At 33.2% G+C, this 5,438-nt stretch overlaps 2 non-coding genes across 2 annotated transcripts; both read right to left on the bottom strand.

The window, feature by feature from the left end:
* Positions 1-3,720: 3,720 nt before the first annotated feature.
* LOC148944840 (U1 spliceosomal RNA) lies at positions 3,721-3,880 on the bottom strand. The gene has a single exon (XR_016142794.1). It is a non-coding gene; the product is annotated as a U1 spliceosomal RNA (small nuclear RNA).
* Positions 3,881-4,459: 579 nt separating this feature from the next.
* On the bottom strand, positions 4,460-4,651 carry LOC148944839 (U2 spliceosomal RNA). Its single transcript, XR_016142782.1, has one exon. It is a non-coding gene; the product is annotated as a U2 spliceosomal RNA (small nuclear RNA).
* Between the last annotated feature and the right edge of the window lie 787 nt (positions 4,652-5,438).

The raw sequence follows: 5,438 nt of genomic DNA, 5'->3' as shown, positions 1-5,438 counted from the left end.
ATAAATCAGATGTATTTTAAAAATGAATGTTCTTATTTCAGAAAATTAAAACCCAACTTTATTTGAAAATCAAATATTATTAATAAAACCAGACATACACATATGAAAGGTTAGGAAATATAGCTCAGAAAAGTCCAAAATAGCAAACTATACATCCCAAATCATGAGTTACATGCAACACACATCTACGACAGGTTATGAAACCAAGCTAAGAAAATGTTACTAATAAAATCTGATGTATTTTAAACTGTGATGTTCATATTTCTGAAAACTAAAACCCAACTTTATTAAAAAATATACAAAAATATATTCAATCATTAAAAGAAATCAAATATTATTAATAAAATCAGATGTGTTTTAAACACGAATGTTCTTATAAAACCAAACTTTAAATATAAAAAAAATATAAAAAAATGTATCCCAATTATTAAAAGAAAAAAACCTAATAGTGATAAAATCAGATGTATTTTAAACATTGGATGTTCTTATTTCTGAAAATTAAAACCCAACTTGATTAGAAAATCAAATATTATTAATAAAACAAGACATACACTTACAAAAGGTTAGGAAATCTAGCTCGGAAAGGTCCAAAATAGAAAACTAGGCATCCCAAATCATGACTTTCATACGAAACACATCAACGTGTGTTGCTTAAGAAACCAAAAAGGTTAAGAAACTTTGCTAAGAAAAGTCTAAAATATTGTACCAAAAATCCCAAATCATAGATTTCAAAAATCACACACCTACGACAGGCTATGAAACCTATGTAAGAAAAGTGCGAAATAGTAAATCCAGCACCCCAAATCATAGGTTTCAGACAATACACATCTACAAACGTTAAGAAATGTAGCTTAAATGTGATTTTTTATGCTTTAAGTATGTTTTATGTAATTCTATGACAGGTAAAAAAATTTGAAATAAAATTATCTTGTTAAAAAGAATAAACTTTGAAAAAGTATAAAAATGGGGGGATGGGCCACAAAAAGTTGGGGGAGGGAACCCCTTAGAGGTCGGAGAGATTCGACCTTGGAGGTTGAGAGCCTTGGTGGCTAGGGTCATTGGTGGTTGCGGTCCTTGATGTTCAAATCCATAATCATCTCACTAATCTCATATTGTTTACTCGTTCATTCTAAGACATGTAAAAAAGGTTAAAATAAAATTATCATATTAAAAAAAATAAACTTCAAAAAAGTATAAAAAATGGGGGAATGGGCCCCAAAAAGTTGGGGGAGGGGACCCCTTGGAGGTTGGTGACAGGGGACCTTGGAGGTTGAGGTCCTTGGTGGCTCGGGTCATTGATGGTTGCAGTCCTTGATGTTCAAATCCATAATCGTCTCACTAATCCTATATTGTGTACTTATTCATTCTATTACATGTAAAAAAACTAAAACTAAAATTATCCTTTTAAAAAAATAAACGTAAAAACCCCCTAAAAAGTGGGGGGTTTGGGCCCTACAATTTTGGGGGAGAGGGCCCCTTGGAGGTTGGAGAAAAGGGACCTTGGAGGTTGAGGGCCTTTGAGGCGAGGGTGATTGGTGGTTGCAGTCTTTGATGTTCAAATCCATAATTGCCTCAATAATCCCATATTGTGTACTTGTTCATTCTAAGACATGTAAAAAAAGTTGAAATAAAATTATCGTGTTAAATAAATAAATGATTAACTTTTTATATTAACAACACTGCTTAAATGATACTTGTGTAATATACAGTACACAATCGGGAAGTAAAGTTAGGTTAATTTCTAATGTCATCTTGACACCAATGGCTCCAACAAAAGTCACGCGCCTGAGAAAATATGGCTGATTTTAGAAAAAAGGGGACCAAAAAAATGGAGGGCAACTAGGCCCCCTCCCAATCTCATTTTTTTTCCCAAAGTCACCTGATCTAAATTTTGAGATAGCCATTTTGTTCAGCATGGTTAAAAATATGATATATATGTCCTTTAGGATGACTTAATCCCCCGAATTTCCCAGAGGGAGGGCTGAAAGTTATAAGCTTTGCCCAATGTTAGCATATCGTATTGGTTATTTGGAAGTATCCAGCCGTTAACAGGGGAATTTTTTCGGGTCGTAGGGGGATGGGTGGGTTCGGGGTCATATAGGAGGACCTTTCCATGCAGGAAGTTTTCCTGGGGGAAGGGACATTGCTATGAAGGGGGCACCGGATTTCCCAGCATTATTAAAAAAAAGATCAGAAATTTATTATAAAAAAAACAAGTTTTCAAACTGAAAATAAGGAGTAACATCAAAACTTAAAACGAACAGAAAATATTACTTGTATGATAGGGTTCACCCCCTTGTCAGTACCTCGCTCTTTAAGCCAAAGATTTTTTAGTACTTTTATAAGAGCTATTTATTCTAACTAACGGCCTTTGTGATTAAGGGGTCATTTTTAAAGAATTGGAAGAAAATTCGAACTTTAGCTTAAAGAGCGAGGTATTGACTAGTGGGCGAGCCACCTAATATACGCATTAAAATATATGAATATAGAAGTTCGTTACGTAAGTTAATTCGTAAGTTACGCATATTTATTACTAATAAAAACGTTCATAAATAAAATTAAACAAGTTTCGGGAAAGCCATTTAACCAAATAAAAGTAAAATTAATATGCAAATTTTGTTTTAATTATTCATGTACCGGTGACCCAAAATCAAAACCCGCATTAATTCAAAAACGTTCAAAAATTTGAAAAAAAAAAAAGGTTTTTTTAACTGAAAGTAAGGAACGACGTTAAAACTTAAAACGAACAGAAATTATTCCGTATATGAAGGGGGCTGTCCCCTCTTCAACGCCGCGCTCTTTACGCTAAATTTTGTTTTTCTCACGACTCTATTTTTTTAAAAAATAAAAACTTTAGCCTAAAGAGTGTGGTGTGCAGGAGGGGACAGCCCCCTTCATATACGGAATAATTTCTGTTCGTTTTAAGTATTAACGTCGTTCCTTACTTTCAGTTAAAAAAAAACTTGTTTTTTTTATTTAATTTTAACAAGGTTCGAAAGCTACAAGGAATTCAATGTTCAATCAAGTAAATACGGGCAAAAAAATCACATGATGAGAAAACATATTCAATGAGCAGCAACTCATGGGCAACTTTAATGACATGATACAAAACCTACATCCGCAGAAAATAACATAAATATTCATTAATCAGGCTCAAAAATAATTGTAATGTAACTGAGTGGTGGATCACAATGGCTGTAGCCAAAGGCCCCCCTATTTAAATATTCCAAGAACCTTGAAGGTAGTGAAGGAATATTTAGTTAGATATGTTGCCAACGCAATTAACTTGATGAAATGTGTGGGGACCAAGGGCATTTCACTTTTTAAGACTAGCCTTTGTGACTTTATCTAAATTTTAAGCAATTTGATTCGATTCCTAGTTCAAATTAAAAATCAATATTTAATAATTACAGGGTATTTTCTAAAACAAAATGCATCAGGAATCTATGATTGTATGATTTTAGCTTGCCAGTTCGGCTTAAGATCTTTCATTCGTCAATAATTACAGAGTATTTTTTAAGACAAAATGCATCAGGAATCTATGATTGTATGATTTTAGCTTGCCAGTTCGGCTTAAGATCTTTCATTCGTCAATAATTACAGAGTATTTTCAAAAACAAAATGCATCAGGAATCTATGATTATACGAATTTAGCTTACAATTTATAAATATGTGGCATTTAAAAGAGGCCCAAATGACAGTAACTTTTCAGAATATGGACAGAGATCGGCGTAAACGCAGTCCCCCACTAACAACAATTACGCTTTTGAGTTACCCCCATTCGGGGTAATCACAGAGGTCAATCCAAAGTGCAATGGAAAGCCCTCACCCTGGCAGTGCTTCCTTCATGATCAAGGCAGCTCCCCAGCCAGGTAAGTATGTTTAGTTAATGTCACTCAGGAGCTTCAATTTATTTGCCAGATGCAGCTTTAAAAAACTTTTTCACATCAATAAATCAAATCTCTAGATTATTTCTTAAAAAATCAATACCCAATTTCTTTTTCATATGTACATATTTTAATCCTTTGAACGCAAGTTAATATGTTTGAGACAAGAAAAATATGAATATCTCACTCTGTTTTGAATATGACTGAAAAGTCTAAACTTATTTCTGAGAACCCGGTAGCCGTTCTACTGAATATCACAAACTTCAACACTTCTGTTTGAATCTTGGTTCAATTTAAATTACAGCATTTAATAGTTGCATACTATTTTCGAAAAAAGGTGCATGGGAACTTCAATCCAGGTTGGGGATTTTAATTTAATTATGGTGAATGGTCAGCGTCTTTTTCACAACTTAATTTCGTAGATTATAAGAAAATTTTCTTTTTTTCAGATGAAAAAAAAAATATTTTAAATATATTACTGGGACAGGGACCTCCAGGGATGGTGTCCAAAAAATTTGAGAAACGCAGTATGAGGCCTTGATTAGGGTTAATGGACTTTGATTTCCTCTCGAAAGGACTAAGCTGGTCCCCGAAGTACTGCAATACAGGGCCAACGCGTGAAAGGAGTGGAGCAAGCCCCAACATCCCTTCGGTTTGCAGAAATCAGTTTAATATTCTGGGCCCCATGTAGGAACCGTATCAGATATTAAGCTGATAAGACCAGATACCACACTTTGATCTTAGCTAATAGGCTGAGAAGCGATAATTAAACAAGGATTGTCAAAGGCTATATAAGGACACGAGTAAGAAAGTTTGTCACAAATTTAATTTCGGTTGCAATACACAAATGACTTTCAATTAAATTATCACTTTGTCTTTAGATTTTTATAATCATTTTCCATAATATAAAAGTTTATTGCAAATTTTAATGGTAAACGGAAAATTTGCCAATCAAAACTTGGAAAAAATTGTCATTCAAAAAGCCAAAATGAGACAAAGATAAAAAAAAACGCAAAAGAAAATTAAACAATTTGAAAATGGTGTATTTTGATTTAGCTCAACTTTCCATTGAACATGTCCTGATAATTCCAACGTAGTACCCTTAGCCGTTCCTGAGGTATCGCCCTTCTGACAAAACTGAAAGCATGAAGTGTCTCTTGTTTAGTTTAAAATCCCCGCGAAAAATACTCTGAAGTTCTGTATTAACTTCTAATTTTAATTTTAAATTTTTATATTAAAAATTTCTTTAACGTTACACGTTGGCAAAGCCACGAACATCTTAACGTAGAAAAAATTATATTTTCATAAAAAATAAGATTGCATCGATTTGTGACATCAGCAGTAAATTTTGTTTTCAAGGATTTTATATTTGTTGGAAAAAAATAAAAATAAAAAATTATTCAAGCCTCCAAACGATTTCTCCGGCATTGATTTCACCTTTACGCATAACCAACTGCACTAGGAGGCGTTGAATTTTATTTTGCATTTTATGGTAATTAGTAAGCTACATTAAACTTGTAGATTTTAAAGTTTTACGTACCAAAGGAATTA

This window comes from Artemia sp. Qi Xiang Cuo, chromosome 13 (assembly GCF_049724085.1).
Source record: "Artemia sp. Qi Xiang Cuo chromosome 13, ASM4972408v1, whole genome shotgun sequence".
NCBI lineage: Eukaryota > Metazoa > Arthropoda > Branchiopoda > Anostraca > Artemiidae > Artemia > Artemia sp. Qi Xiang Cuo.
This window is presented reverse-complemented; position numbering and strand designations above follow the sequence as displayed.